General features: G+C 52.0%; 1 long non-coding RNA gene across 6 annotated transcripts; it reads left to right on the top strand.

The window, feature by feature from the left end:
* The first annotated feature begins 1649 nt into the window (after positions 1-1649).
* On the top strand, positions 1650-19422 carry LOC132387513 (uncharacterized). Of its 6 annotated transcripts, none has more exons than XR_009509908.1 (3): positions 1650-1852; positions 2251-7174; positions 7271-19422. It is a non-coding gene; the product is annotated as an uncharacterized LOC132387513 (long non-coding RNA). The 6 variants fall into 6 exon arrangements; XR_009509910.1 differs by having other exon boundaries at positions 1650-2493; positions 2594-7174; XR_009509913.1 differs by having other exon boundaries at positions 1650-2618; positions 3210-7174.

The following is a 19422-nucleotide window of genomic DNA, read 5'->3' as shown; positions in this document are numbered from 1 at the left end:
GGGAGGTGAGAGGGGGATGTGAGGGGCAAGGTTTTTTTACTGAGAGTGGTGGATGTGAGGAAGGTGCTCTGTTCTGAAGATGCTTTCAGCTGTGGACAGGGGAGGTGAGAGGGGGATGTGAGGGGCAAGGTTTTTTACAGAGAGTGGTGGATGTGAGGAAGGTGCTCTGTTCTGAAGAAGTTTTCAGCTGTGGACAGGGGAGGTGAGAGGGGGATGTGAGGGGCAAGGTTTTTTACAGAGAGTGGTGGATGTGAGGAAGGTGCTCTGTTCTGAAGAAGTTTTCAGCTGTGGACAGGGGAGGTGAGAGGGGGATGTGAGGGGCAAGGTTTTTTACAGACAGTGGTGGATGTGAGGAAGGTGCTCTGTTCTGAAGATGCTTTCAGCTGTGGACAGGGGAGGTGAGAGGGGGATGTGAGGGACAAGGTTTTTTACAGAGAGTGGTGGATGTGAGGAAGGTGCTCTGTTCTGAAGAAGTTTTCAGCTGTGGACAGGGGAGGTGAGAGGGGGGATGTGAGGGGCAAGGTTTTTTACTGAGAGAGTGGTGGATGTGAGGAAGGTGCTCTGTTCTGAAGAAGTTTTCAGCTGTGGACAGGGGAGGTGAGAGGGGGATGTGAGGGGCAAGGTTTTTACTGAGAGAGTGGTGGATGTGAGGAAGGTGCTCTGTTCTGAAGATGTTTTCAGCTGTGGACAGGGGAGGTGAGAGGGGGATGTGAGGGGCAAGGTTTTTTACAGAGAGTGGTGGATGTAAGGAAGGTGCTCTGTTCTGAAGATGCTTTCAGCTGTGGACAGGGGAGGTGAGAGGGGGATGTGAGGGGCAAGGTTTTTTACTGAGAGAGTGGTGGATGTGAGGAAGGTGCTCTGTACTGAAGATGCTTTCAGCTGTGGACAGGGGAGGTGAGAGGGGGATGTGAGGGGCAAGGTTTTTTTACAGAGAGTGGTGGATGTGAGGAAGGTGCTCTGTTCTGAAGAAGTTTTCAGCTGTGGACAGGGGAGGTGAGAGGGGGATCTGAGGGGCAAGGTTTATTACAGAGAGTGGTGGATGTGAGGAAGGTGCTCTGAGTTCTGAAGATGTTTTCAGCTATGGACAGGGGAGGTGAGAGGGGGATGTGAGTGGCAAGGTTTTTTACTGAGAGAGTGGTGGATGTGAGGAAGGTGCTCTGTTCTGAAGAAGTTTTCAGCTGTGGACAGGGGAGGTGACAGGGGGATGTGAGGGGCAAGGTTTTTTACTGAGAGAGTGGTGGATGTGAGGAAGGTGCTCTGTTCTGAAGATGCTTTCAGCTGTGGACAGGGGAGGTGAGAGGGGGATGTGAGGGACAAGGTTTTTTACAGAGAGTGGTGGATGTGAGGAAGGTGCTCTGTTCTGAAGATGCTTTCAGCTGTGGACAGGGGAGGTGAGAGGGGGATGTGAGGGGCAAGGTTTTTTACTGAGAGAGTGGTGGATGTGAGGAAGGTGCTCTGTTCTGAAGATGTTTTCAGCTGTGGACAGGGGAGGTGAGAGGGGGATGTGAGGGGCAAGGTTTTTTACTGAGAGAGTGGTGGATGTGAGGAAGGTGCTCTGTTCTGAAGAAGTTTTCAGCTGTGGACAGGGGAGGTGAGAGGGGGATCTGGAAGGGGCAAGGTTTATTACAGAGAGTGGTGGATGTGAGGAAGGTGCTCTGAGTTCTGAAGATGTTTTCAGCTGTGGACAGGGGAGGTGAGAGGGGGATGTGAGGGGTAAGGTTTTTTATTGAGAGAGTGGTGGATGTGAGGAAGGTGCTCTGTTCTGAAGATGCTTTCAGCTGTGGACAGGGGAGGTGAGAGGGGGATGTGAGGGGCAAGGTTTTTTACTGAGAGAGTGGTGGATGTGAGGAAGGTGCTCTGAGTTCTGAAGATGCTTTCAGCTGTGGACAGGGGAGGTGAGAGGGGGATGTGAGGGGCAAGGTTTTTTTACTGAGAGTGGTGGATGTGAGGAAGGTGCTCTGTTCTGAAGAAGTTTTCAGCTGTGGACAGGGGAGGTGAGAGGGGGATGTGGGGGGTAAGGTTTTTTACAGAGAGTGGTGGATGTGAGGAAGGTGCTCTGTTCTGAAGAAGTTTTCAGCTGTGGACAGGGGAGGTGAGAGGGGGATGTGAGGGGCAAGGTTTTTTACAGAGAGTGGTGGATGTGAGGAAGGTGCTCTGTTCTGAAGAAGTTTTCAGCTGTGGACAGGGGAGGTGAGAGGGGGATGTGAGGGGCAAGGTTTTTTACAGAGAGAGTGGTGGATAGTGAGGAAGGTGCTCTGAGTTCTGAAGAAGTTTTCAGCTGTGGACAGGGGAGGTGAGAGGGGGATGTGAGGGGCAAGGTTTTTTACTGAGAGAGTGGTGGATGTGAGGAAGGTGCTCTGTTCTGAAGAAGTTTTCAGCTGTGGACAGGGGAGGTGAGATGGGGATGTGAGGGGCAAGGTTTTTTACAGAGAGTGGTGGATGTGAGGAAGGTGCTCTGAGTTCTGAAGAAGTTTTCAGCTGTGGACAGGGGAGGTGAGAGGGGGATGTGAGGGGCAAGGTTTTTTACTGAGAGAGTGGTGGATGTGAGGAAGGTGCTCTGTTCTGAAGAAGTTTTCAGCTGTGGACAGGGGAGGTGAGAGGGGGATGTGAGGGGTAAGGTTTTTTACTGAGAGAGTGGTGGATGTGAGGAAGGTGCTCTGTTCTGAAGATGCTTTCAGCTGTGGACAGGGGAGGTGAGAGGGGGATGTGAGGGGCAAGGTTTTTTACAGAGAGTGGTGGATGTGAGGAAGGTGCTCTGTTCTGAAGATGCTTTCAGCTGTGGACAGGGGAGGTGAGAGGGGGATGTGAGGGCAAGGTTTTTTACAGAGAGTGGTGGATGTGAGGAAGGTGCTCTGTTCTGAAGAAGTTTTCAGCTGTGGACAGGGGAGGTGAGAGGGGGATGTGAGGGGTAAGGTTTTTTACTGAGAGAGTGGTGGATGTGAGGAAGGTGCTCTGTTCTGAAGAAGTTTTCAGCTGTGGACAGGGGAGGTGAGAGGGGGATGTGAGGGACAAGGTTTTTTACTGAGAGTGGTGGATGTGAGGAAGGTGCTCTGTTCTGAAGAAGTTTTCAGCTGTGGACAGGGGAGGTGAGAGGGGGATGTGAGGGGCAAGGTTTTTTACAGAGAGTGGTGGATGTGAGGAAGGTGCTCTGTTCTGAAGAAGTTTTCAGCTGTGGACAGGGGAGGTGAGAGGGGGATGTGAGGGGTAAGGTTTTTTACAGAGAGTGGTGGATGTGAGGAAGGTGCTCTGTTCTGAAGATGCTTTCAGCTGTGGACAGGGGAGGTGAGAGGGGGATGTGAGGGGCAAGGTTTTTTACTGAGAGAGTGGTGGATGTGAGGAAGGTGCTCTGTTCTGAAGAAGTTTTCAGCTGTGGACAGGGGAGGTGAGAGGGGGATGTGAGGGGCAAGGTTTTTTACTGAGAGAGTGGTGGATGTGAGGAAGGTGCTCTGTTCTGAAGATGTTTTCAGCTGTGGACAGGGGAGGTGAGAGGGGGATGTGAGGGACAAGGTTTTTTACAGAGAGTGGTGGATGTAAGGAAGGTGCTCTGTTCTGAAGATGCTTTCAGCTGTGGACAGGGGAGGTGAGAGGGGGATGTGAGGGGCAAGGTTTTTTACTGAGAGAGTGGTGGATGTGAGGAAGGTGCTCTGTTCTGAAGAAGTTTTCAGCTGTGGACAGGGGAGGTGAGAGGGGGATGTGAGGGGCAAGGTTTTTTACTGAGAGTGGTGGATGTGAGGAAGGTGCTCTGTTCTGAAGAAGTTTTCAGCTGTGGACAGGGGAGGTGAGAGGGGGATGTGAGGGGCAAGGTTTTTTACAGAGAGTGGTGGATGTGAGGAAGGTGCTCCGTTCTGAAGATGTTTTCAGCTGTGGACAGGGGAGGTGAGAGGGGGATGTGAGGGACAAGGTTTTTTACAGAGAGTGGTGGATGTGAGGAAGGTGCTCTGTTCTGAAGAAGTTTTCAGCTGTGGACAGGGGAGGTGAGAGGGGGATGTGAGGGGCAAGGTTTTTTACAGAGAGTGGTGGATGTGAGGAAGGTGCTCTGTTCTGAAGAAGTTTTCAGCTGTGGACAGGGGAGGTGAGAGGGGGATGTGAGGGGCAAGGTTTTTTACAGAGAGTGGTGGATGTGAGGAAGGTGCTCTGTTCTGAAGATGCTTTCAGCTGTGGACAGGGGAGGTGAGAGGGGGATGTGAGGGGCAAGGTTTTTTACTGAGAGAGTGGTGGATGTGAGGAAGGTGCTCTGTACTGAAGATGTTTTCAGCTGTGGACAGGGGAGGTGAGAGGGGGATGTGAGGGGCAAGGTTTTTTACAGAGAGTGGTGGATGTGAGGAAGGTGCTCTGTTCTGAAGATGCTTTCAGCTGTGGACAGGGGAGGTGAGAGGGGGATGTGAGGGACAAGGTTTTTTACAGAGAGTGGTGGATGTGAGGAAGGTGCTCTGTTCTGAAGATGCTTTCAGCTGTGGACAGGGGAGGTGAGAGGGGGATGTGAGGGGCAAGGTTTTTTACTGAGAGAGTGGTGGATGTGAGGAAGGTGCTCTGTTCTGAAGAAGTTTTCAGCTGTGGACAGGGGAGGTGAGAGGGGGATGTGAGGGGCAAGGTTTTTTACAGAGAGTGGTGGATGTGAGGAAGGTGCTCTGTTCTGAAGATGCTTTCAGCTGTGGACAGGGGAGGTGAGAGGGGGATGTGAGGGGCAAGGTTTTTTACAGAGAGTGGTGGATGTGAGGAAGGTGCTCTGTTCTGAAGAAGTTTTCAGCTGTGGACAGGGGAGGTGAGAGGGGGATGTGAGGGGCAAGGTTTTTTACAGAGAGTGGTGGATGTGAGGAAGGTGCTCTGTTCTGAAGAAGTTTTCAGCTGTGGACAGGGGAGGTGAGAGGGGGATGTGAGGGGCAAGGTTTTTTACAGAGAGTGGTGGATGTGAGGATGGTGCTCTGTTCTGAAGATGCTTTCAGCTGTGGACAGGGGAGGTGAGAGGGGGATGTGAGGGGCAAGGTTTTTTACTGAGAGAGTGGTGGATGTGAGGAAGGTGCTCTGTTCTGAAGATGCTTTCAGCTGTGGACAGGGGAGGTGAGAGGGGGATGTGAGGGGCAAGGTTTTTTACAGAGAGTGGTGGATGTGAGGAAGGTGCTCTGTTCTGAAGATGCTTTCAGCTGTGGACAGGGGAGGTGAGAGGGGGATGTGAGGGGCAAGGTTTTTTACTGAGAGTGGTGGATGTGAGGAAGGTGCTCTGTTCTGAAGATGTTTTCAGCTGTGGACAGGGGAGGTGAGAGGGGGATGTGAGGGGCAAGGTTTTTTACAGAGAGTGGTGGATGTGAGGAAGGTGCTCTGTACTGAAGATGCTTTCAGCTGTGGACAGGGGAGGTGAGAGGGGGATGTGAGGGGCAAGGTTTTTTACAGAGAGTGGTGGATGTGAGGAAGGTGCTCTGTACTGAAGATGTTTTCAGCTGTGGACAGGGGAGGTGAGAGGGGGATGTGAGGGGCAAGGTTTTTTACTGAGAGAGTGGTGGATGTGAGGAAGGTGCTCTGTTCTGAAGATGTTTTCAGCTGTGGACAGGGGAGGTGAGAGGGGGATGTGAGGGGCAAGGTTTTTTACTGAGAGAGTGGTGGATATGAGGAAGGTGCTCTGTTCTGAAGATGTTTTCAGCTGTGGACAGGGGAGGTGAGAGGGGGATGTGAGGGGCAAGGTTTTTTACAGAGAGTGGTGGATGTGAGGAAGGTGCTCTGTTCTGAAGATGCTTTCAGCTGTGGACAGGGGAGGTGAGAGGGGGATGTGAGGGGCAAGGTTTTTTACTGAGAGAGTGGTGGATGTGAGGAAGGTGCTCTGTTCTGAAGAAGTTTTCAGCTGTGGACAGGGGAGGTGAGAGGGGGATGTGAGGGGTAAGGTTTTTTACAGAGAGTGGTGGATGTGAGGAAGGTGCTCTGTTCTGAAGATGCTTTCAGCTGTGGACAGGGGAGGTGAGAGGGGGATGTGAGGGGCAAGGTTTTTTACTGAGAGAGTGGTGGATGTGAGGAAGGTGCTCTGTTCTGAAGATGTTTTCAGCTGTGGACAGGGGAGGTGAGAGGGGGATGTGAGGGGCAAGGTTTTTTACAGAGAGTGGTGGATGTGAGGAAGGTGCTCTGTTCTGAAGAAGTTTTCAGCTGTGGACAGGGGAGGTGAGAGGGGGATGTGAGGGGCAAGGTTTTTTACTGAGAGAGTGGTGGATGTGAGGAAGGTGCTCTGTTCTGAAGATGTTTTCAGCTGTGGACAGGGGAGGTGAGAGGGGGATGTGAGGGGCAAGGTTTTTTACAGAGAGTGGTGGATGTGAGGAAGGTGCTCTGTTCTGAAGAAGTTTTCAGCTGTGGACAGGGGAGGTGAGAGGGGGATGTGCGGGACAAGGTTTTTTACAGAGAGTGGTGGATGTGAGGAAGGTGCTCTGTTCTGAAGATGCTTTCAGCTGTGGACAGGGGAGGTGAGAGGGGGATGTGAGGGGCAAGGTTTTTTACAGAGAGTGGTGGATGTGAGGAAGGTGCTCTGTTCTGAAGAAGTTTTCAGCTGTGGACAGGGGAGGTGAGAGGGGGATGTGAGGGGTAAGGTTTTTTACAGAGAGTGGTGGATGTGAGGAAGGTGCTCTGTTCTGAAGATGCTTTCAGCTGTGGACAGGGGAGGTGAGAGGGGGATGTGAGGGGCAAGGTTTTTTACTGAGAGAGTGGTGGATGTGAGGAAGGTGCTCTGTTCTGAAGATGCTTTCAGCTGTGGACAGGGGAGGTGAGAGGGGGATGTGAGGGACAAGGTTTTTTACTGAGAGAGTGGTGGATGTGAGGAAGGTGCTCTGTTCTGAAGAAGTTTTCAGCTGTGGACAGGGGAGGTGAGAGGGGGATGTGAGGGGCAAGGTTTTTTACAGAGAGTGGTGGATGTGAGGAAGGTGCTCTGTTCTGAAGATGTTTTCAGCTGTGGACAGGGGAGGTGAGAGGGGGATGTGAGGGACAAGGTTTTTTACTGAGAGAGTGGTGGATGTGAGGAAGGTGCTCTGTTCTGAAGATGTTTTCAGCTGTGGACAGGGGAGGTGAGAGGGGGATGTGAGGGACAAGGTTTTTTACAGAGAGTGGTGGATGTGAGGAAGGTGCTCTGTTCTGAAGAAGTTTTCAGCTGTGGACAGGGGAGGTGAGAGGGGGATGTGAGGGACAAGGTTTTTTACAGAGAGTGGTGGATGTGAGGAAGGTGCTCTGTTCTGAAGATGCTTTCAGCTGTGGACAGGGGAGGTGAGAGGGGGATGTGAGGGGCAAGGTTTTTTACAGAGAGTGGTGGATGTGAGGAATGTGCTCTGTTCTGAAGAAGTTTTCAGCTGTGGACAGGGGAGGTGAGAGGGGGATGTGAGGGGCAAGGTTTTTTAATGAGAGAGTGGTGGATGTGAGGAAGGTGCTCTGTTCTGAAGAAGTTTTCAGCTGTGGACAGGGGAGGTGAGAGGGGGATGTGAGGGACAAGGTTTTTTACTGAGAGAGTGGTGGATGTGAGGAAGGTGCTCTGTTCTGAAGATGCTTTCAGCTGTGGACAGGGGAGGTGAGAGGGGGATGTGAGGGACAAGGTTTTTTACAGAGAGTGGTGGATGTGAGGAAGGTGCTCTGTTCTGAAGAAGTTTTCAGCTGTGGACAGAGGAGGTGAGAGGGGGATGTGAGGGGCAAGGTTTTTTACAGAGAGTGGTGGATGTGAGGAAGGTGCTCTGTTCTGAAAATGTTTTCAGCTGTGGACAGGGGAGGTGAGAGGGGGATGTGAGGGGGAAGGTTTTTTACTGAGAGAGTGGTGGATGTGAGGAAGGTGCTCTGTTCTGAAGAAGTTTTCAGCTGTGGACAGGGGAGGTGAGAGGGGGATGTGAGGGACAAGGTTTTTTACAGAGAGTGGTGGATGTGAGGAAGGTGCTCTGTTCTGAAGATGCTTTCAGCTGTGGACAGGGGAGGTGAGAGGGGGATGTGAGGGACAAGGTTTTTTACAGAGAGAGTGGTGGATGTGAGGAAGGTGCTCTGTTCTGAAGAAGTTTTCAGCTGTGGACAGGGGAGGTGAGAGGGGGATGTGAGGGACAAGGTTTTTTACAGAGAGTGGTGGATGTGAGGAAGGTGCTCTGTTCTGAAGAAGTTTTCAGCTGTGGACAGGGGAGGTGAGAGGGGGATGTGAGGGACAAGGTTTTTTACAGAGAGTGGTGGATGTGAGGAAGGTGCTCTGTTCTGAAGAAGTTTTCAGCTGTGGACAGGGGAGGTGAGAGGGGGATGTGAGGGGCAAGGTTTTTTACAGAGAGTGGTGGATGTGAGGAAGCTGCTCTGTTCTGAAGAAGTTTTCAGCTGTGGACAGGGGAGGTGAGAGGGGGGATGTGAGGGGCAAGGTTTTTTACTGAGAGAGTGGTGGATGTGAGGAAGGTGCTCTGTTCTGAAGAAGTTTTCAGCTGTGGACAGGGGAGGTGAGAGGGGGATGTGAGGGACAAGGTTTTTTACTGAGAGAGTGGTGGATGTGAGGAAGGTGCTCTGTTCTGAAGAAGTTTTCAGCTGTGGACAGGGGAGGTGAGAGGGGGATGTGAGGGGCAAGGTTTTTTTACAGAGAGTGGTGGATGTGAGGAAGGTGCTCTGTTCTGAAGAAGTTTTCAGCTGTGGACAGGGGAGGTGAGAGGGGGATGTGAGGGGCAAGGTTTTTTACAGAGAGTGGTGGATGTGAGGAAGGTGCTCTGTTCTGAAGAAGTTTTCAGCTGTGGACAGGGGAGGTGAGAGGGGGATGTGAGGGCAAGGTTTTTTACAGAGAGAGTGGTGGATGTGAGGAAGGTGCTCTGTTCTGAAGATGTTTTCAGCTGTGGACAGGGGAGGTGAGAGGGGGATGTGAGGGGCAAGGTTTTTTACAGAGAGTGGTGGATGTGAGGAAGGTGCTCTGTTCTGAAGATGCTTTCAGCTGTGGACAGGGGAGGTGAGAGGGGGATGTGAGGGGCAAGGTTTTTTACTGAGAGTGGTGGATGTGAGGAAGGTGCTCTGTTCTGAAGAAGTTTTCAGCTGTGGACAGGGGAGGTGAGAGGGGGATGTGAGGGACAAGGTTTTTTACAGAGAGTGGTGGATGTGAGGAAGGTGCTCTGTTCTGAAGATGCTTTCAGCTGTGGACAGGGGAGGTGAGAGGGGGATGTGAGGGCAAGGTTTTTTACAGAGAGTGGTGGATGTGAGGAAGGTGCTCTGTTCTGAAGAAGTTTTCAGCTGTGGACAGGGGAGGTGAGAGGGGGATGTGAGGGCAAGGTTTTTTACAGAGAGTGGTGGATGTGAGGAAGGTGCTCTGTTCTGAAGAAGTTTTCAGCTGTGGACAGGGGAGGTGAGAGGGGGATGTGAGGGGCAAGGTTTTTTACTGAGAGAGTGGTGGATGTGAGGAAGGTGCTCTGTTCTGAAGAAGTTTTCAGCTGTGGACAGGGGAGGTGAGAGGGGGATGTGAGGGGCAAGGTTTTTTACAGAGAGTGGTGGATGTGAGGAAGGTGCTCTGTTCTGAAGAAGTTTTCAGCTGTGGACAGGGGAGGTGAGAGGGGGATGTGAGGGGTACGGTTTTTTACAGAGAGTGGTGGATGTGAGGAAGGTGCTCTGTTCTGAAGATGTTTTCAGCTGTGGACAGGGGAGGTGAGAGGGGGATGTGAGGGGCAAGGTTTTTTACAGAGAGTGGTGGATGTGAGGAAGGTGCTCTGTTCTGAAGAAGTTTTCAGCTGTGGACAGGGGAGGTGAGAGGGGGATGTGAGGGGCAAGGTTTTTTACAGAGAGTGGTGGATGTGAGGAAGGTGCTCTGTTCTGAAGAAGTTTTCAGCTGTGGACAGGGGAGGTGAGAGGGGGATGTGAGGGACAAGGTTTTTTACAGAGAGTGGTGGATGTGAGGAAGGTGCTCTGTTCTGAAGATGTTTTCAGCTGTGGACAGGGGAGGTGAGAGGGGGATGTGAGGGGCAAGGTTTTTTACAGAGAGTGGTGGATGTGAGGAAGGTGCTCTGTTCTGAAGAAGTTTTCAGCTGTGGACAGGGGAGGTGAGAGGGGGATGTGAGGGGCAAGGTTTTTTACTGAGAGAGTGGTGGATGTGAGGAAGGTGCTCTGTTCTGAAGATGTTTTCAGCTGTGGACAGGGGAGGTGAGAGGGGGATGTGAGGGGCAAGGTTTTTTACTGAGAGAGTGGTGGATGTGAGGAAGGTGCTCTGTTCTGAAGATGTTTTCAGCTGTGGACAGGGGAGGTGAGAGGGGGATGTGAGGGACAAGGTTTTTTACAGAGAGTGGTGGATGTGAGGAAGGTGCTCTGTTCTGAAGATGCTTTCAGCTGTGGACAGGGGAGGTGAGAGGGGGATGTGAGGGGTAAGGTTTTTTACAGAGAGTGGTGGGTGTGAGGAAGGTGCTCTGTTCTGAAGATGCTTTCAGCTGTGGACAGGGGAGGTGAGAGGGGGATGTGAGGGACAAGGTTTTTTACAGAGAGTGGTGGATGTGAGGAAGGTGCTCTGTTCTGAAGATGCTTTCAGCTGTGAACAGGGGAGGTGAGAGGGGGATGTGAGGGCAAGGTTTTTTACTGAGAGAGTGGTGGATGTGAGGAAGGTGCTCTGTTCTGAAGAAGTTTTCAGCTGTGGACAGGGGAGGTGAGAGGGGGATGTGAGGGACAAGGTTTTTTACTGAGAGTGGTGGATGTGAGGAAGGTGCTCTGTTCTGAAGAAGTTTTCAGCTGTGGACAGGGGAGGTGAGAGGGGGATGTGAGGGACAAGGTTTTTTACAGAGAGTGGTGGATGTGAGGAAGGTGCTCTGTTCTGAAGATGTTTTCAGCTGTGGACAGGGGAGGTGAGAGGGGGATGTGAGGGGCAATGTTTTTTACTGAGAGAGTGGTGGATGTGAGGAAGGTGCTCTGTTCTGAAGATGTTTTCAGCTGTGGACAGGGGAGGTGAGAGGGGGATGTGAGGGGCAAGGTTTTTTACTGAGAGAGTGGTGGATGTGAGGAAGGTGCTCTGTTCTGAAGAAGCTTTCAGCTGTGGACAGGGGAGGTGAGAGGGGGATGTGAGGGACAAGGTTTTTTACTGAGAGAGTGGTGGATGTGAGGAAGGTGCTCTGTTCTGAAGATGTTTTCAGCTGTGGACAGGGGAGGTGAGAGGGGGATGTGAGGGGCAAGGTTTTTTACTGAGAGAGTGGTGGATGTGAGGAAGGTGCTCTGTTCTGAAGAAGCTTTCAGCTGTGGACAGGGGAGGTGAGAGGGGGATGTGAGGGACAAGGTTTTTTACAGAGAGTGGTGGATGTGAGGAAGGTGCTCTGTTCTGAAGATGCTTTCAGCTGTGGACAGGGGAGGTGAGAGGGGGATGTGAGGGCAAGGTTTTTTACAGAGAGTGGTGGATGTGAGGAAGGTGCTCTGTTCTGAAGATGTTTTCAGCTGTGGACAGGGGAGGTGAGAGGGGGATGTGAGGGGCAAGGTTTTTTACAGAGAGTGGTGGATGTGAGGAAGGGGCTCTGTTCTGAAGAAGTTTTCAGCTGTGGACAGGGGAGGTGAGAGGGGGATGTGAGGGGCAATGTTTTTTACAGAGAGTGGTGGATGTGAGGAAGGTGCTCTGTTCTGAAGAAGTTTTCAGCTGTGGACAGGGGAGGTGAGAGGGGGATGTGAGGGGCAAGGTTTTTTACAGAGAGTGGTGGATGTCAGGAAGGTGCTCTGTTCTGAAGAAGTTTTCAGCTGTGGACAGGGGAGGTGAGAGGGGGATGTGAGGGGCAAGGTTTTTTACTGAGAGTGGTGGATGTGAGGAAGGTGCTCTGTTCTGAAGATGCTTTCAGCTGTGGACAGGGGAGGTGAGAGGGGGATGTGAGGGGTAAGGTTTTTTACAGAGAGAGTGGTGGATGTGAGGAAGGTGCTCTGTTCTGAAGATGTTTTCAGCTGTGGACAGGGGAGGTGAGGGGGGGATGTGAGGGGCAAGGTTTTTTACAGAGAGTGGTGGATGTGAGGAAGGTGCTCTGTTCTGAAGAAGTTTTCAGCTGTGGACAGGGGAGGTGAGAGGGGGATGTGAGGGGTAAGGTTTTTTACTGAGAGAGTGGTGGATGTGAGGAAGGTGCTCTGTTCTGAAGATGCTTTCAGCTGTGGACGGGGGAGGTGAGAGGGGGATGGGAGGGGTAAGGTTTTTTACTGAGAGAGTGGTGGATGTGAGGAAGGTGCTCTGTTCTGAAGAAGTTTTCAGCTGTGGACAGGGGAGGTGAGAGGGGGATGTGAGGGGCAAGGTTTTTTACAGAGAGTGGTGGATGTGAGGAAGGTGCTCTGTTCTGAAGAAGTTTTCAGCTGTGGACAGGGGAGGTGAGAGGGGGATGTGAGGGGCAAGGTTTTTTACTGAGAGTGGTGGATGTGAGGAAGGTGCTCTGTTCTGAAGAAGTTTTCAGCTGTGGACAGGGGAGGTGAGAGGGGGATGGGAGGGGTAAGGTTTTTTACTGAGAGTGGTGGATGTGAGGAAGGTGCTCTGTTCTGAAGATGTTTTCAGCTGTGGACAGGGGAGGTGAGAGGGGGATGTGAGGGGCAAGGTTTTTTACTGAGAGTGGTGGATGTGAGGAAGGTGCTCTGTTCTGAAGAAGTTTTCAGCTGTGGACAGGGGAGGTGAGAGGGGGATGTGAGGGGCAAGGTTTTTTACAGAGAGTGGTGGATGTGAGGAAGGTGCTCTGTTCTGAAGATGCTTTCAGCTGTGGACAGGGGAGGTGAGAGGGGGATGTGAGGGGCAAGGTTTTTTACTGAGAGAGTGGTGGATGTGAGGAAGGTGCTCTGTTCTGAAGAAGTTTTCAGCTGTGGACAGGGGAGGTGAGAGGGGGATGTGAGGGGCAAGGTTTTTTACTGAGAGTGGTGGATGTGAGGAAGGTGCTCTGTTCTGAAGAAGTTTTCAGCTGTGGACAGGGGAGGTGAGAGGGGATGTGAGGGGCAAGGTTTTTTACTGAGAGAGTGGTGGATGTGAGGAAGGTGCTCTGTTCTGAAGATGCTTTCAGCTGTGGACAGGGGAGGTGAGAGGGGGATGTGAGGGGCAAGGTTTTTTACAGAGAGTGGTGGATGTGAGGAAGGTGCTCTGTTCTGAAGAAGTTTTCAGCTGTGGACAGGGGAGGTGAGAGGGGGATGTGAGGGGCAAGGTTTTTTACTGAGAGAGTGGTGGATGTGAGGAAGGTGCTCTGTTCTGAAGATGCTTTCAGCTGTGGACAGGGGAGGTGAGAGGGGGATGTGAGGGGCAAGGTTTTTTACTGAGAGAGTGGTGGATGTGAGGAAGGTGCTCTGTTCTGAAGATGCTTTCAGCTGTGGACAGGGGAGGTGAGAGGGGGATGTGAGGGGCAAGGTTTTTTACAGAGAGTGGTGGATGTGAGGAAGGTGCTCTGTTCTGAAGATGTTTTCAGCTGTGGACAGGGGAGGTGAGAGGGGGATGTGAGGGGCAAGGTTTTTTACTGAGAGAGTGGTGGATGTGAGGAAGGTGCTCTGTTCTGAAGATGCTTTCAGCTGTGGACAGGGGAGGTGAGAGGGGGATGTGAGGGGCAAGGTTTTTTACAGAGAGTGGTGGATGTGAGGAAGGTGCTCTGTTCTGAAGATGCTTTCAGCTGTGGACAGGGGAGGTGAGAGGGGGATGTGAGGGGCAAGGTTTTTTACAGAGAGTGGTGGATGTGAGGAAGGTGCTCTGTTCTGAAGAAGTTTTCAGCTGTGGACAGGGGAGGTGAGAGGGGGATGTGAGGGGCAAGGTTTTTTACTGAGAGAGTGGTGGATGTGAGGAAGGTGCTCTGTTCTGAAGAGGTTTTCAGCTGTGGACAGGGGAGGTGAGAGGGGGATGTGAGGGGCAAGGTTTTTTACAGAGAGAGTGGTGGATGTGAGGAAGGTGCTCTGTTCTGAAGAAGTTTTCAGCTGTGGACAGGGGAGGTGAGAGGGGGATGAGAGGGGCAAGGTTTTTTACTGAGAGTGGTGGATGTGAGGAAGGTGCTCTGTTCTGAAGATGCTTTCAGCTGTGGACAGGGGAGGTGAGAGGGGGATGTGAGGGACAAGGTTTTTTACTGAGAGAGTGGTGGATGTGAGGAAGGTGCTCTGTTCTGAAGAAGTTTTCAGCTGTGGACAGGGGAGGTGAGAGGGGGATGAGAGGGGCAAGGTTTTTTACTGAGAGAGTGGTGGATGTGAGGAAGGTGCTCTGTTCTGAAGAAGTTTTCAGCTGTGGACAGGGGAGGTGAGAGGGGGATGTGAGGGGCAAGGTTTTTTACAGAGAGTGGTGGATGTGAGGAAGGTGCTCTGTTCTGAAGAAGTTTTCAGCTGTGGACAGGGGAGGTGAGAGGGGGATGTGAGGGGCAGTTTTTTTACAGAGAGAGTGGTGGATGTGAGGAAGGTGCTCTGTTCTGAAGATGCTTTCAGCTGTGGACAGGGGAGGTGAGAGGGTGGATGTGAGGGGCAAGATTTTTTACTGAGAGAGTGGTGGATGTGAGGAAGGTGCTCTGTTCTGAAGAAGTTTTCAGCTGTGGACAGGGGAGGTGAGAGGGGGATGTGTGGGGCAAGGTTTTTTACTGAGAGAGTGGTGGATGTGAGGAAGGTGCTCTGTTCTGAAGATGCTTTCAGCTGTGGACAGGGGAGGTGAGAGGGGGATGTGAGGGGCAAGGTTTTTTACTGAGAGAGTGGTGGATGTGAGGAAGGTGCTCTGTTCTGAAGAAGTTTCCAGCTGTGGACAGGGGAGGTGAGAGGGGGATGTGAGGGGCAAGGTTTTTTACTGAGAGAGTGGTGGATGTGAGGAAGGTGCTCTGTTCTGAAGAAGTTTTCAGCTGTGGACAGGGGAGGTGAGAGGGGGATGTGAGGGGCAAGGTTTTTTACTGAGAGAGTGGTGGATGTGAGGAAGGTGCTCTGTTCTGAAGAAGTTTTCAGCTGTGGACAGGGGAGGTGAGAGGGGGATGTGAGGGGCAAGGTTTTTTACAGAGAGTGGTGGATGTGAGGAAGGTGCTCTGTTCTGAAGATGCTTTCAGCTGTGGACAGGGGAGGTGAGAGGGGGATGTGAGGGGCAAGGTTTTTTACTGAGAGAGTGGTGGATGTGAGGAAGGTGCTCTGTTCTGAAGAAGTTTTCAGCTGTGGACAGGGGAGGTGAGTGGGGGATGTGAGGGGCAAGGTTTTTTACAGAGAGAGTGGTGGATGTGAGGAAGGTGCTCTGTTCTGAAGATGCTTTCAGCTGTGGACAGGGGAGGTGAGAGGGGGATGTGAGGGGCAAGGTTTTTTACAGAGAGAGTGGTGGATGTGAGGAAGGTGCTCTGTTCTGAAGAAGTTTTCAGCTGTGGACAGGGGAGGTGAGAGGGGGATGTGAGGGGCAAGGTTTTTTACTGAGAGTGGTGGATGTGAGGAAGGTGCTCTGTTCTGAAGATGTTTTCAGCTCTGGACAGGGGAGGTGAGAGGGGGATGTGAGGGCAAGGTTTTTTACTGAGAGAGTGGTGGATGTGAGGAAGGTGCTCTGTTCTGAAGAAGTTTTCAGCTGTGGACAGGGGAGGTGAGAGGGGGATGTGAGGGGCAAGGTTTTTTACTGAGAGAGTGGTGGATGTGAGGAAGGTGCTCTGTTCTGAAGAAGTTTTCAGCTGTGGACAGGGGAGGTGAGAGGGGGATGTGAGGGGCAAGGTTTTTTACTGAGAGAGTGGTGGATGTGAGGAAGGTGCTCTGTTCTGAAGATGTTTTCAGCTGTGGACAGGGGAGGTGAGAGGGGGATGTGAGGGGCAAGGTTTTTTACTGAGAGAGTGGTGGATGTGAGGAAGGTGCTCTGTTCTGAAGAAGTTTTCAGCTGTGGACAGGGGAGGTGAGAGGGTGATGTGAGGGGCAAGGTTTTTTACTGAGAGTGGTGGATGTGAGGAAGGTGCTCTGTTCTGAAGATGCTTTCAGCTGTGGACAGGGGAGGTGAGAGGGGGATGTGAGGGGTAAGGTTTTTTACAGAGAGTGGTGGATGTGAGGAAGGTGCTCTGTTCTGAAGATGCTTTCAGCTGTGGACAGGGGAGGAGAGAGGGGGATGTGATGGGGCAAGGTTTTTTACTGAGAGAGTGGTGGATGTGAGGAAGGTGCTCTGTTCTGAAGATGCTTTCAGCTGTGGACAGGGGAGGTGAGAGGGGGATGTGATGGGGCAAGGTTTTTTACAGAGAGAGTGGTGGATGTGAGGAAGGTGCTCTGTTCTGAAGAAGTTTTCAGCTGTGGACAGGGGAGGTGAGAGGGGGATGTGAGGGGCAAGGTTTTTTACTGAGAGAGTGGTGGATGTGAGGAAGGTGCTCTGTTCTGAAGAAGTTTTCAGCTGTGGACAGGGGAGGTGAGAGGGGGATGTGAGGGGCAAGGTTTTTTACTGAGAGAGTGGTGGATGTGAGGAAGGTGCTCTGTTCTGAAGAAGTTTTCAGCTGTGGACAGGGGAGGTGAGAGGGGGATGTGAGGGGCAAGGTTTTTTACTGAGAGAGTGGTGGATGTGAGGAAGGTGCTCTGTTCTGAAGAAGTTTTCAGCTGTGGACAGGGGAGGTGAGAGGGGGATGTGAGGGGCAAGGTTTTTTACTGAGAGAGTGGTGGATGTGAGGAAGGTGCTCTGTTCTGAAGAAGTTTTCAGCTGTGGACAGGGGAGGTGAGAGGGGGATGTGAGGGGCAAGGTTTTTTACAGAGAGTGGTGGATGTGAGGAAGGTGCTCTGTTCTGAAGATGCTTTCAGCTGTGGACAGGGGAGGTGAGAGGGGGATGTGAGGGACAAGGTTTTTTACAGAGAGTGGTGGATGTGAGGAAGGTGCTCTGTTCTGAAGAAGTTTTCAGCTGTGGACAGGGGAGGTGAGAGGGGGATGTGAGGGACAAGGTTTTTTACAGAGAGTGGTGGATGTGAGGAAGGTGCTCTGTTCTGAAGAAGTTTTCAGCTGTGGACAGGGGAGGTGAGAGGGGGATGTGAGGGGCAAGGTTTTTTACTGAGAGAGTGGTGGATGTGAGGAAAGTGCTCTGTTCTGAAGAAGTTTTCAGCTGTGGACAGGGGAGGTGAGAGGGGGATGTGAGGGGTAAGGTTTTTTACAGAGAGTGGTGGATGTGAGGAAGGTGCTCTGTTCTGAAGATGCTTTCAGCTGTGGACAGGGGAGGAGAGAGGGGGATGTGATGGGGCAAGGTTTTTTACTGAGAGAGTGGTGGATGTGAGGAAGGTGCTCTGTTCTGAAGATGCTTTCAGCTGTGGACAGGGGAGGTGAGAGGGGGATGTGAGGGGTAAGGTTTTTTACAGAGAGTGGTGGATGTGAGGAAGGTGCTCTGTTCTGAAGAAGTTTTCAGCTGTGGACAGGGGAGGTGAGAGGGGGATGTGAGGGGCAAGGTTTTTTACAGAGAGAGTGGTGGATGTGAGGAAGGTGCTCTGTTCTGAAGATGCTTTCAGCTGTGGACAGGGGAGGTGAGAGGGGGATGTGAGGGGCAAGGTTTTTTACAGAGAGTGGTGGATTTGAGGAAGGTGCTCTGTTCTGAAGAAGTTTTCAGCTGTGGACAGGGGAGGTGAGAGGGGGATGTGAGGGGCAAGGTTTTTTACAGAGAGTGGTGGATGTGAGGAAGGTGCTCTGTTCTGAAGAAGTTTTCAGCTGTGGACAGGGGAGGTGAGAGGGGGATGTGAGGGGCAAGGTTTTTTACTGAGAGAGTGGTGGATGTGAGGAAGGTGCTCTGTTCTGAAGAAGTTTTCAGCTGTGGACAGGGGAGGTGAGAGGGTGATGTGAGGGGCAAGGTTTTTTACTGACAGTGGTGGATGTGAGGAAGGTGCTCTGTTCTGAAGATGCTTTCAGCTGTGGACAGGGGAGGTGAGAGGGGGATGTGAGGGGCAAGGTTTTTTACTGAGAGAGTGGTGGATGTGAGGAAGGTGCTCTGTTCTGAAGAAGTTTTCAGCTGTGGACAGGGGAGGTGAGAGGGGGATGTGAGGGGCAAGGTTTTTTACTCAGAGTGGTGGATGTGAGGAAGGTGCTCTGTTCTGAAGATGCTTTCAGCTGTGGACAGGGGAGGTGAGAGGGGGATGTGAGGGGCAAGGTTTTTTACAGAGAGTGGTGGATGTGAGGAAGGTGCTCTGTTCTGAAGAAGTTTTCAGCTGTGGACAGGGGAGGTGAGAGGGGGATGTGAGGGGCAAGGTTTTTTACAGAGAGTGGTGGATGTGAGGAAGGTGCTCTGTTCTGAAGAAGTTTTCAGCTGTGGACAGGGGAGGTGAGAGGGGGATGTGAGGGACAAGGTTTTTTACAGAGAGTGGTGGATGTGAGGAAGGTTCTCTGTTCTGAAGAAGTTTTCAGCTGTGGACAGGGGAGGTGAGAGGGGGATGTGAGGGGCAAGGTTTTTTACTGAGAGAGGTGGATGTGAGGAAGGTGCTCTGTTCTGAAGAAGTTTTCAGCTGTGGACAGGGGAGGTGAGAGGGGGATGTGAGGGGCAAGGTTTTTTACTGAGAGAGTGGTGGATGTGAGGAAGGTGCTCTGTTCTGAAGAAGTTTTCAGCTGTGGACAGGGGAGGTGAGAGGGGGATGTGAGGGGCAAGGTTTTTTACTGAGAGAGTGGTGGATGTGAGGAAGGTGCTCTGTTCTGAAGAAGTTTTCAGCTGTGGACAGGGGAGGTGAGAGGGGGATGTGAGGGGCAAGGTTTTTTACAGAGAGTGGTGGATGTGAGGAAGGTGCTCTGTTCTGAAGATGTTTTCAGCTGTGGACAGGGGAGGTGAGAGGGGGATGTGAGGGGCAAGGTTTTTTACAGAGAGTGGTGGATGTGAGGAAGGTGCTCTGTTGTGAAGAAGTTTTCAGCTGTGGACAGGGGAGGTGAGAGGGGGATGTGAGGGGCAAGGTTTTTTACAGAGAGAGTGGTGGATGTGAGGAAGGTGCTCTGTTGTGAAGAAGTTTTCAGCTGTGGACAGGGGAGGTGAGAGGGGGATGTGAGGGGCAAGGTTTTTTACAGAGAGAGTGGTGGATGTGAGGAAGGTGCTCTGTTCTGAAGATGTTTTCAGCTGTGGACAGGGGAGGTGAGAGGGGGATGTGAGGGGCAAGGTTTTTTACTGAGAGTGGTGGATGTGAGGAAGGTGCTCTGTTCTGAAGATGCTTTCAGCTGTGGACAGGGGAGGTGAGAGGGGGATGTGAGGGGCAAGGTTTTTTACAGAGAGTGGTGGATGTGAGGAAGGTGCTCTGTTCTGAAGAAGTTTTCAGCTGTGGACAGGGGAGGTGAGAGGGGGATGTGAGGGGCAAGGTTTTTTACTGAGAGAGTGGTGGATGTGAGGAAGGTGCTCTGTTCTGAAGAAGTTTTCAGCTGTGGACAGGGGAGGTGAGAGGGGGATGTGAGGGGCAAGGTTTTTTACTGAGAGAGTGGTGGATGTGAGGAAGGTGCTCTGTTCTGAAGATGTTTTCAGCTGTGGACAGGGGAGGTGAGAGGGGGATGTGAGGGGCAAGGTTTTTTACAGAGAGTGGTGGATGTAAGGAAGGTGCTCTGTTCTGAAGATGCTTTCAGCTGTGGACAGGGGAGGTGAGAGGGGGATGTGAGGGGCAAGG

This window comes from Hypanus sabinus, unplaced genomic scaffold, assembly GCF_030144855.1.
Source record: "Hypanus sabinus isolate sHypSab1 unplaced genomic scaffold, sHypSab1.hap1 scaffold_1930, whole genome shotgun sequence".
Taxonomy (NCBI): domain Eukaryota; kingdom Metazoa; phylum Chordata; class Chondrichthyes; order Myliobatiformes; family Dasyatidae; genus Hypanus; species Hypanus sabinus.
Note: the sequence above shows the minus strand (reverse complement) of the source record. Positions and strands in the feature narration are given on the sequence as shown.